Consider the following 12,848-nt stretch of genomic DNA (forward strand, 5'->3'; position numbering starts at 1 on the left):
TTAAGGGCAATATGCATTATTCGCTAAATTATGTTACATTTTAATGTCAAATCTATAAAGTACAGTGATCCTTCGTGGTTTCAGGACTTTATTTATTCATAAGGGGATGCTCTCGATGGATGTTTTCTGCAATGAAAACCGGCATTTCTTTATTCTCATAAAGACGCCATTCAGGGTTCATTAGAAACAAAAGGGTGACAACGTTCTATCCCTAAAAGATATGCAAATAAAATCTTTTGATTTGAATGTTTTTACTGTATTGTCGTGCTTCAGACTCGTGTCCTCAGTTACGATCCCTGATAAGATCCCTCTTCTCACTGCCATCTTTAGCTTCTCTCAAATGCTACATGGATTCTCTCCACCTTTAATAAATTAGTACATTCAAATTCCAGGGAGATTTATTGGAGTGATCCGTGAAACACAGTGCTGCCAAATCAGTAACTCTTCGTAAACATAGATGCACTTTCCTCTGTGCTGTGAGAAATACTCAGACCAACATTCTTCCCCAAAATAGCACATCTAATCCCAGAATCCCACCGCCCACCTGGATCAGAACAGCTACCAATCTCACTGAGGAGGAGGGAGGAAACTCAGCAGAGCTGCAGCCCAGCGTGTGATCTCCAGTCACAGCCATAGGAAAGGAAGGAGTCAGCCTGTCTCACAATCATGTTGTGTGAGATTACATACATATATGTCACACATACTGTACTGTAGATATGACAGTATGTAAATGTCCAATAACCGTAAATGTCTATGAATGTTGGGTTAATTGTCTTTGCTTTGGCAAGACTGTAATTCATGAGACGTGGCATTAAAGCACTTTGAATTTGAATTAGTCTCTGTTGGACCACAACCTGCTTACGTTTTGTCTTAAACTAAACCCTCAAGCATTTATTGTGAAGATAAATGCCGACATTGCAGTTCAATGTTGTTCCCGTAGGCTTGACCCAGTGGTTTATTCTTTGCTTTCTGTATCCCATAGATAAGGAATGAATGAATTCAAGGTTAAAAAAGTCACGTTATCAGCAGAATCTTATCTAGGCTATAAATCTATCCTTTGATCCTCTGTCAAGAGTTTAGTATGTTTCAACATTCTGCCTCCCACTGACAGCCTTGTCTTGACTGTAAACCAGGCAGTTTACAGTTGTCCTCCCAGGCTGATAAGGCCAGAGCCGGAGGCAGAGTGCTTTAAGAAATACAGCACACACTCCTAGCTGCTACTAAGGTCTCCCTCTCTCAGTAATACTACAGGTATAGTACCACCCTGTCACAGACACTCACAATGAGACAAAGTGAAAGAGAAGGCATGCAGGTCTTTCTACGCCACATGTTGTATTGAGGCTTTACAATATCAACCCCTCCCACAAACACCTGGCTCCGAAGATATGAAAGTGTAATTCAACCCATTTCACTGTATGACAGTAACGTAAGATCCAATCACAGATAAACCACAAAATGGGATAGACACCACATGGAAGTCTTCCACCCACAGTTCTGTACAAAAAAAACCTTCCTGTGCCGAGAAAAACTCCAACCCACACAGGCTGAATTAGGACAATACATGCTGCTAATCAACATACAGAAGAGAATAATAAAATATTGACTACAGCTTAAAAAACAGACACTACAACTCCTACATCAAGGCCACCTGAGCCCATAGAGGTTTCTTCTAGGCCAGCTGGTCCTGAAGCGTACTGCCCTGAGACACATTGACACCAGCCAGTCTAAAACAGCACAATTCACAGTCAACCCAATCACAGCACAAACTAACCAAAACCCCCTCACCCACTGGGAAACACACACAAACTGGAATGTACAGAACCCTAAAATAATAAGGCTTTGCTCCTAATGCCAGCTGAGAGACAGAGAGGCAGAGATGGACTTTTTCTGCACTGTGAGAGATACTCATGGGTTCTTCCCTTAAATAACAAATTAAACCCCAGAATTCCTACACCTGCCAGAATCAGAGCAGCTACCAATCATACTAAGTGGGGGAGGAGGAAACTCACCAAAGCTGCCGCCCTATAAGTGATCTCTTGCCACAGCCTCAGGACCAACAAGTGAACTTCTTAACTAATAACATTATGTCATTGTCTAGAATGTTTCTTAATGTTTTGCTCATTGCTATTGCATTGGAGACACTATAATGCACTGTTCACGCCAATAAAGCTCTTTAAAATTGAAAAAAGCTTATGTGCTTCTGTGTATAATTACGATAATGTGGAATTCTGAACATCATTCCTTCTCTGAGCCCTCTTGTACATTCTGTAAGCATGTCCTGTTGTATTCCCACAAGCAAGATGACGTCCGCTGATAAAGGAGCTCCTTATCCCAACAAAATCTGAGTTGACTCTGAGGTTAGGGAGTAACCGTGATGGAAGAGCAATCACAGCTTGCTAATGAGACTGGCCGGCCTTTGTTTTGTTTGTTTTAAGGAGCAACACCTGTGTTCAAAGGCCCCAGTTTTCACACACCCTGCACCAGCTGTCCTCGTAGGTAATCGTGGAGGTGAATTCTGCAGAGCTCCCTGATCAGCTCAGATTTCAGAAAAGGTTACTTGCCCACTCCGGCCAGGATTCCCTGTGCACCACGGTACTGTCTCCTGGACAGCTGTAGGCATGTAGCGCAGTCAGTGAGGGATATCCCCTCTTCCAGCTGGCAAGGGGCACCCCAAATGTCACTGCAGAGCTCGTAATGTCAGAAGATGACAGTTCAGTGGCGTGGCAGGTCAGAGGAAAACCATCAGCTATATCACCCTGCCACTCCCACCTGGCAGCCCACTGGTGTTCAGCAGGTGTGAGCCTGGTCAGTACCTGGATGGGAGACCTTTGGGAAAGCTGGGGTTGCTGCTGGAAGAGGTGTTAGTGGGATCAGTAGGGTCACGCACATTGCAGTCTGTGTGGGTCCTAATGCCCCAGTATAGTGATGGGGACACTGTAGTGTAAAAAATGGCACTGTCTTTTGGATGAGATGTAAAACTGAGTTTCCGATTCTCTGTGGCCATTAAAAATTCCTCGAAAAGAGTAGGGGTGTTACCCCGGCATCCTGGCCAAATTCCTCCCTGGCCTTTACCAATCGTGGCCTCCTAATAATCCCCTCTATGAATCCAGGTGGGGCTACATATTTGTGGTATTATTATTATTATTATTATTATTATTATTATTATTATTATTATTATTACTGGGCAGAGCTTTGTTGACATTCTTCATTCCCACCCCTGTTGGATGGGTACAGAGGTCGTCACTGTGATCGGAGCTGTAAGAACACAACGGACAATTCCACAACTGCTGGGCTCATAACAAATCATAACTGGCCATTCTAATCTGCAAAAGAGACATATACACGGAATGTTTCCCCTGGAGCCAAGCTCACTAAAGTATTCATGTGTAAGTATTCTAACTTTTGCTCAAGCTTCCTTACCATTCCTCTAACCTCTGCAGTGCCAGAATAATAGACATCCCCAGTCTGGAGAACAGCTGAAGAGCCTCCGTCTCGTGAAAACGTCTCGTGCCAACTGTCCTCAGGGCTTCATGTGGGCGCGGTGGCACATCCATGACAGCAGCTGATCAATCCCAACTGTAAAGTGCTCAGCAGCAGCATTGTGGTGAACAACAGGTGTGCAATAAAACCATGATACAATAATATGTTGAGCAGGAGACACTGACCTGCTTAAACAGATGTTTCAATCCTTTTATCAATCCTTTAGAGTGAACATCTGTTTCACGTGAAACTTGTTAAAGACGAACCTTGAAAGTCGGGCCAGTCAACAAGGGGTATACAGCAGTTCATGGTAGCATCCTGAATTGGCAAAATCAATGTTTTGAGAGCTCTTAGGCACACCATTTAGCAGGCATTCCCTTATATCCTAGATAATGGCAACTGCTCTAATTTTCTAAGATTACTTTGCCTCCCCCTTGCTGAAATGTGGTCAAATCCTGTGATCAGGATGTCGTTATTTTCTTTACCATCACTCAGAGCATAACCTGGCATAGCACACCAGTCCCTGCAAGCGAGCCTCACACTCTTGTGCGGCTTCCCTGCAGACCGTGAGAGACAAACGGGTGTCCCTCAGTCGTCCCTCACCCTGCAGATCACCTCATCAGTTTCCTCCCTAGGCGATACACATAGCATGCCTTCCTTATCCCCCACTGGCCCTCTGTCTCTCTGCTCTACCTCTGTAATGATTAACAGGTCCTGTCTCAGTGCTGCAGATAGCAGGGCTCCTGTGCACAGTTCTCCCAGGTGAAGGTCCTTCCCAGGGAGGGCAGCAGATAGTCAATTCACTTCAAGATGCTTTATTGGCATGTCCAATGAGTACAATCAGTGTTGCCAAGGCAAATAAAAAATAAAATTAACATAAAACAAAGAAAAAAAGATACAGACATTTACAACAAAGACATATCATAAAATATTTACATATACCGTAAATATATGGAGCATTACTGGGAGACAGACTGCTCCTCAGGCTGTGACAGGAGATCACATACTGGGCTGCCAGTTCAACTGAGTTCCCTCCTCCCTCTCCCAGTAGGACTGGGACCTGTATTGATTCTTGCAGGGGTGGGAACTCTAGGACTAGATTTCTGAATTTCGGGAAGAATGTTTCTCTAATCCCAGAGTCACAGTGCAGTAGGAAGTGCACCTCTGTCTCTATTTCTCCCCGCTGGCAGTGGGAGCACAGCCTGTCCTCTCTGGGCAGCCAGGTCTGCCTGTGTCGCCCAGTTTCTATGGCCAGGCTGTAGTCAGGCTTTGCACAGAAAGGGAGACACAAGGAAACTGCCTGGGGGATTCATTCATTCCTCCTGTCGGAGGGAGACAGAAAGGCCTGGGCCTTGGTTGTAGTGCTCTGGCACTGCTTAGGGTCATTTATCAAAGTGACAAATACGATTTTTCACAAACAATAAGACAGGCAGAGCAACAGAGGTGCACAGGGCTTCGGTACGGAACTGTATTGACACAATATACACGGTCTGCAAGTCTGACTCGGCAAAGAATTCCCCTGTGCTCTCTTGCTGAAGAAATATCAATGTCTGCCTTCAGCTCAAATACGTACCACACACACAGGCCACATATTAACCTTCTAATGCAGTGCACTGATGTTCACCACTTTTACACGCTAAGGCTTTTTGTCAAAAAGTTATTTAAACCTGGAGAATAACAAAATACACTGTACCTCACAATGCTGGGGCCCTGGGTTCAGTTACTGGGGTGCTAGTTGTATAGTGTTTGTTTCGCACTCAAACAGAGATGTTGTGTATTCAGTTCATCTGTCCACCCATCCATTATCAGAAAAGCTTCTTATTCTAGTTTAGAGTCGTAACAAGCTGGAGCTGAGCCCAGCAGCACAGGGCAGACTGGATGGGAAACCAGTTCATTGCAGGACACGGAAACACAACTCAGGGTCATCAGCTTACCTGGTCAGTGTGTCTTTGGACTGTGGGAGGAAACTGGATAGCCCGGCAGAAATGCACATGCCCTGAACATGCAAACTCATTACACACAGTGCTCCACTGAAACCCCAAACCTGAAGATAGCAGCACTAACTAGGAATGCCACCACATCGTCCATTTAAGATGCAGAAATCTTCATGAAGAAAACCTACTGAGCTGAACAAAGCTTAGACTTCTTCAAACGTATACACTAGGTGGCAGCAACAGCTTATGAATTAGCGTACAGAAGATATGCACGCTGGCCAGCAGGCCTCATGTGCTCTCACTGATGAGGCAAACCACAAAAGTTTTTGAGTCTTGTGAGACTCAAAGGAAGACTCTCCTACAGCATGTTAGATCCTTCAAATGCTTACTTTGTTATAGGAGGACTGGAAACACTGGTGCACGTTCAGGATCAGCATTGCATTTCCCTCCCTCAGCCTTGCAGTCCTGGTTAGGTGCCAGTAATCACGCTGGTCAGTGCATCAGTGAGCTGGAACATCCTTGCTCTAATACTGCTGACTGGGGGTTTGACACCCCATTACTAAAATGGTAGAAATGTTGCGATATTCCTTTACTGATCAGACACCCTTATACACTTCCATATTTCATAGAAAAAAAATACACTACATTCTGACCCACCTAAATAAGGGCATCTGCTATGCAAATAATAATGGGTGATCAGCACTCGTTTTTCCTTTTGTCTCAGATGTGCTCTCTCCCTGCAGCTCTAGACCTGTTCTATTAGCCACTGAAAAGTAAGGGCTTTGTTCTGCTACACTGTGATGCAGGTAGGATAACATCTTGAATTCCTTCTTTTTCCAATTGTAAGAAAAACGTGGAGGTTTTATTTAAAGAACAGAAAGGAGAGTGATCTTTTCAACAGCGGTTTATTGCATCTCTAAACAAAAGAGTCCCCACATTTCCAGCGTTACAGGAATTGATCGCATCTCAGCGAATTGCCTGGGGAGGCCGTGTGGTGTAAGACTCTGTCAGTCTGTGTGATTGCAAGGACATTCCCACTCAGAGGCACACTGACCAGCACAGTACCAGGCCTGCAAACAAGGAGACATTGTGGAAAGTGAAATGTCTTATCAAAACATTTAACGAAGGCTTAGCAAGCAAATGTGAAAGAAGGTAGTGTATCTAAGTCAAATTGTGCTCTCAACGGTGCCCAGCCTCTGAGCTCTGAGCTCTGAGCAACAACCATCACTGCATAGGTCAAGCAAGAAACTCGGAGACGCTTCGAGATTCACTAGCATAGATATCCAGGCTTTAAACATCAGAAACCATCAGCTAATGAGCTGCCTCATAAAACGCTCCCATTTTTCACAGCAACTTTCAATAGATTGCATCTATTCAACAGACAATGTGGTATATCTGCATAGGTTTCAATAATACACATTTAAGAAGTTGACTTACTCAGATAATAATCTGTTTTCTAATACGAATGATTCATGTCATTGAATCTCTCCTATACTGAGAAGGACTATGCCTACAGCTGTGCAAGATTCAGACAATACAGTATGTCTCCTGTAGGGTCATCAGGGATCCTTGACGCAAGTTCTACATTTTTAAAATTATTTCTGTGCTTGTGGGGGGCGAGGTGAAAGCTGCCTATTGTTCACAGAGCCTCTTTCAGTGCAAAATGCTCAAGGCTTCTCCTTTGTCACCGTGCCAATCAGCCCTGGAGTTCATTGATTGCAATTACAAATGATGCACTGAAATCCTCCTCCTCACGTCGATCCATCTCTATCACACTTCTCTATGGCTACTTGGCAAGCAGCAGCCAGTGTAGCCAATAGACACCCTTGAACCTCCATCTCGAAACATCGCTGAAAGACAAAAGAAAAACAATGCTTTCAGGCACAGACGCAAGTGCCGACAAAGTCACTTACTGCCTATGCACATACACACACACACACAACTCCCACACTGTCTTGTCTCTTACAGTCTTTGGTGCTGGTGTAGCTCAGCTTGTAATCTGGTCATACACATCAGCCTCCCACAGCAGAACGCCCACCTGTGGGCCAACAACACAGACTGCTCTCAGCTGTGAACAGCAGCAAACACCCCAGGTGGGACCCGTTCCCTGTGAACCCCAGGAGCCCCCGAGCCCTGAGCATGATGCTCACTGGGAACCCTGTTTGCCATGAACCCCAGGAGCCCCCGAGCCCTGAGCATGATGCTCACTGGGGACCCCGTTTTCCGTGAACCCCAGGAGCCCACTGTCACGATTAAAGTTCCCCCTCCTTAAGGGTGCTCCAGCCCTTTCACGTGAGACTTTATTCTATGCACCTGCTCCCTATTCCCAGCCCACCTTAAAAGCCAGGCGCTGACGCTCATCCGGGCTCTGCATCTGATTTCCATATCGTGCGAGTCCGGGACCTGGAAGCGCCTGGTCCCGTTAAGGTTTTAATCTCGGTTCCCGTTCCTGTTCCCTGTCCGCCGGTTCCGACCCGGCCTTCGTGTTTTAATTCCGCGTTCTGATGGATCTGCAGGTTTTGGACTTACCCTTGTGTTTTGGATACTCTAAGGATTAGTCTTTTGGATTGTTTGCCTCGGCCACACCTCCCCCGTGCACCAGCGCACCTTGGACACGCCCCCCTGTTTTCAGCCCGTATTCCTGCATGACGTTTCCCCAGTGTTCCCCACTTCGTCGGATTGTGTCGTCCGCATAGGGTCTGGAAAGAACTCTTCGTTACACCCGCGAGCCCTGAGCATGTTACTCACTGGGAGACCTGTCCATCATTTGCACTTTCACTGTCATTTTGTGAATCGAGTGTGTGTGTGTGTGTGTGTGTGTGTGTGTGTGTGTGTGTGCGCGCGCGCGCGTTTTGCCCTTGTGGTATATTTTATTTAAGGTTATGCAGCACGGAAATCAAGAGATAAATACACAACCACACACACCCTGCAGAGGGCTTATGCACCAACCTGCTCTGGTGTTGGGTTAACCTGTGATGGACCACAGTACCGATCAGGGGGAGTCCTGTGCTACCAGTCCATTTAAAGCTAGAGATTCGTGAATAAGCAGTGTCCCTAATGAACTTGGGAGGCCTGTGAAGGACATTAACATGGTCTAATATCTCCTGCACCAGTATCAGCCTGCTGCTCCGAGGCACTGAATGGCCCCCTGTTTCAGGTTTGACAGATTGCTCTCACGTACTTCATTCCCCAGGAAGGTGCCTCTTTGCTGTGTGTTTCCGGTCTCCATAGGAGACTGCAATCTTGTACACAGAGGTAAGAAACACTCATCTCACCTCTACAGTACCTGCGCCGAGACGAGCCTGCCTGCACCACAAGTGCTTTGCCTGTGGCTAAGTCTTTATTTTACAAGCACAGTGAAGGGGTATTAGCATCTAATACGGCTCAGCTGCCTTCATAATCCCACTGTCTGCCCTCCTGACCTCCATCAACCATGCACAGCAGCAACCCAAGAGGCTCTTAAACTGAGTTATATCCGAGTGGGAAAAAAATTCCACACCTTCCTTTGAATGATTACAATGAAAAGCTTTGATCTTTTGCTGTGTGGTATTCAACACACTCTTTTGCTCTTCTTCTCGCTGCTTTCCGTATCCGGCTTTCAGACTGGCCAATCCACGTAGCTTCTGTAACTGCAGAGCACAGAAATAATGCACACATGAACTATTCCACCCTTCTCAAGGCAGGAGGGAGAAGTGCCCTGATGATGTCCTTGAAACACTTTGCTTCAGCTCCTCCAATATAAATACATATCTCTCTATACTGCAGATGAACTTAACTAAAGCTATTGGCTACGCATTCCAGGACAAATATATTTGCTTCATCCTAGTAATTTAGTAAATAAACTGGCAAATATTACAGTTAAATAAGGGAATGTTGTTATAACCATTTTAACAATTTCAAGGTCATGCATTGCACAATTAATTTTTTCGACTATGCAAATACCGCAGAGCACACGCCAGAGGTACCAGTGAAGAGTTCGAGCCTTTACCTCAACCCAGCCTAAATTGCTGGGTTTGTTATGCTGAAAGTCAACAACTCCAGATTCCCAGAACAGCATCCTTCGAGGCCCTGTTTCCTTCCGGGAATCCACAGCATTCCGACTCACATCCCAAAGGTCACCTCGCTAGATTTGTTTTGTACAGTATGTCATCGCAGTGACGGGCTTGTTGCGCAACAGACTGCTGTCTGCCTAGATCAATGGCCATTTACAGTATAAAGACAGGGGCTGCTGCCTGTGAAAGCATTCTGAAGCCAGGGCGCTGAGTGACGACATGGCAGACTGGCACACAGAAGAGAACTGGGCATCAGGAGTTCTCCTCTGCAGCTTACAAGGCACAGCTCTGACAGCACTGAGCATAAACGGCGATAATGAAGTGCCTGTGTCATTCTCTCTGGAATGTGAAGACTGCTCTCTTTGTATCAGGCGAAGAGGAAAGAGCTTTGCTGGTATTTATGGCTCGTCTGCAGCTGTGTTTTTTCTTTTCCTTTGAAAATGTGAAGGCCCCTCCTTGATCTTTACGGAAATGCCTTCCTGGAAATTGTGATCAGTTTCTGGCAAACAGTGCGAAATGATGTCACAGAGCCAAGTCGCTGGCCTACCATTCCTAACCCTTACCATTGTAGATAAACACGTTTTCCCATTTACAGCTTCTGCCCATGCTTACATTACTGTACGTTAGAATTGTTGAATCATTTAATCACTGCTCTGCGTAGTATGAAGCATGCTTCCCTGCACAGTTTCAGGGCTCAGCACTAACTCATTGTGCTTTTGCTATGTGCTTTCCAGCTTACACCACATCCCCATTATCAGACAGGTAGTGAGGTTACCAGCAGACTCCTAAACTGGAAACTCTTCTGTTCAATGTTTCTAACAATCCACCTGTCACTGATGCCAACAGTAGTTACCGTAGGCACAGAATTAACCGACTCTCTACTGAAGAGACAGTTTGAGAATTTATCTATTTAATAATTTGCTATTCAAAAATGAAGAAACTGTGGAAAAAAGCATTTCACTCACCTAGATGAGCAGACAGGCAAAGGATTGCTTTACTGGGGTGTGCCTGAAATGGTCATTTCTGCTCTCGTTTGTTCAGTCTAAAAAGGGAAAGAGCCACTGCTGCTCTGTTCTGTTTATGAAACATTACATAGAATTCAGTTTATCAGGAATTGCTGGCCATGACTGGTCAGCTTCCCCACTGCTTGTAGGCTGCCTTGAGATTTGGGGGAAAGACTTGGTAAATATTTGGTCTGTCTTTTAAACTTTGCTCAAGTGCTCAATGGTACTGGAAGTCATGTGGTACACAAGTGGTTTACAAAAAGTCATGTTACAATGCTGATCATAAATCACTAGAGGTTTTTGTGGAGAGTAAATATTAACTGGGAGCTATTCTAGAGCTTCCCTTCAGTTTAGTCAAAAACAGCTTCAGCTCTGAGCTCTAAAACACGGCCTGGACTACTATGCCAAGAAAGTTGTCCATGGAACCTTCATGGTTTTCTGAGAAGCCTCAATAAACCTCAGATACTCAGAACTTTATCTATCTTTCGATCATCCTTTCCACTTAAAATACAGCTGTTGGTAGATGGACTCTCAAAGCAAGAACAATTATCAGCAGAAAAAAAGGCTCCTTCCTCGAAGGATAAACAAAGAGGAGATGTGGTGCATCATGTAAGAACTAACATCAATAAAAGGCCAGCAGTTCTGACCCACTGAGTAATGCCAAGCTTTGTCACATGTCAGCATTAACCATGTACAAGGCCAGCAATAGTTCAGACTGAGCTCCAGCCTGACAATAGGTCACTGTTTGCCCTCCAGATTGATGTTACTCAGACTGCACTGGGAGATGCTGATGGAATCGTTCATTTAGTGATGCAAAGCTTAATGGACAGAAAACATGCGTTGAAAAACCTTGTGTGAGAACAGGGGCCAGTCCCTGGAAGCTGAAGGTTATTGCGGAGCACAGTCTGCTGGGAGGTGGGTGGCGTGGGCAGGCGTTCTGCTCACCAGTAAGGGGTGGGTGTACAGGTGTGGGTGGAATGACACTCATACGTTGCTGTGATGCTGTGGTAAAGGGATATCCCCTGCTGTACATTCTGGCGCATGGTGTGTTTCTGAACAACAGAGGGATCTGTTGACCAATAGAGCTCATGTGCAGACATCCCTGTCCCCCACTGAAACATGAATCTGGGATCTATGTGTCCCTTTGGACCTAAGACTTGGATCAAGTAATAATAATTGTAATTGCTTACACTTACATAGCGCTTTTCTGGACACTCCACTCAAAGCGCTTTGCAGGTAATGGGGATCCCTGGGATTTTTAATGACCACGGAGAGTCAGGACCTCGGTTTTACGTCTCATTCGAAGGACGGCACCTTTTTACAGTATAGTGTCCCAAAGTAGATTCTTGCCATATCCAGTACATGTCCATTAAAGATTTCAGGTAGAACTAAGGAATAAGGGGGGAAAGAGCTGCCTTGACTTTGTTGCACTGATTTGCTTGTGTACAAGAGACTGTATTTTTCACAAGGAGGAGAACTGAGCCTCAACCCCTTTGTTATTTTTTCCATGGAGATTTCCTGTGTTCAGTTTCCAAACACAGACCCAGAAAGGCAGCCATTCATTTCCACTCTCTACATGCCATCCTCGCTTCCCTCGGCTAAACATGGTGTGGAAACCAGGCTGATCCACCAGCGTCCACCCGGATCCGAGGAGGACAGCGTTCCAAGAATAGACAGCTGTGGAAACCGTGTAAAAGCTGGGAGAGCTTCGCTGAGCACAGGGAAAGGAGGTCACGTCAAGTGAGAGCTTTAACCTGCTCGCCCAAAAATAGCCTCATCTAAACAGTGTGCTCAGGAACCCCCACCTACTGTACCGACGCGCTGGAGGGCTCTTGAGTTGGGTTCATGTTCATAGACATCTGTTTTGTTACAATGTCCAGGACGACGTTTTCCACCTTGCAGCAGACTCCCTTCAATACAAACGTGCAGTGGCCCACCAGCAGGTTCACACTGCTGCCTCTCAGCGCAGGGGTCCCGGCTTCAGATTCAGAGCTGCGGTGTCGTCTCTGTGGAGTTTGACCAGCCTGTGCTCGCACAGGTTTCAGTAGGTTAATAGTCTTCGGGGAAAACTGGCCCTGGTGCGAGTATGCCTGTGTCTACTGTATGTGTCCGCCCTGCATTGGACTGGCATCCCATCCAGAGTGGACCCTGCCTTGTGCCCTTTGCTGGGCTAAAGTTAGAGTAGGGGGGGAATAGACTGTGCCCGGTGTTAAATTAATGGTGACCTGTTGACTGGGAGCTAGGCAAGGGCAGGATGAAGGATTATAGACAAGTTGATTAAGATCGACGTTGGCATTGATAAGTGGATTCATTTTAAGGTGTGGGTCAGGATAATAATTTGTCATACAAACTCAAATGCGTTAATTTAGCGTCCCAGT

At 45.7% G+C, this 12,848-nt stretch overlaps 1 long non-coding RNA gene across 1 annotated transcript; it reads right to left on the reverse strand.

Moving 5' to 3' along the window:
- Positions 1–4,279: 4,279 nt before the first annotated feature.
- LOC148657978 (uncharacterized) lies at positions 4,280–9,737 on the reverse strand. The gene is made up of 3 exons (XR_015940011.1): positions 9,403–9,737; positions 8,914–9,043; positions 4,280–7,264 (listed from the first exon to the last, which is right to left on the reverse strand). It is a non-coding gene; the product is annotated as an uncharacterized LOC148657978 (long non-coding RNA).
- Between the last annotated feature and the right edge of the window lie 3,111 nt (positions 9,738–12,848).

Source organism: Lepisosteus platostomus, chromosome 7, assembly GCF_059453375.1.
Source record: "Lepisosteus platostomus isolate fLepPlt1 chromosome 7, fLepPlt1.hap1, whole genome shotgun sequence".
In the NCBI taxonomy this organism is placed as follows: domain Eukaryota; kingdom Metazoa; phylum Chordata; class Actinopteri; order Semionotiformes; family Lepisosteidae; genus Lepisosteus; species Lepisosteus platostomus.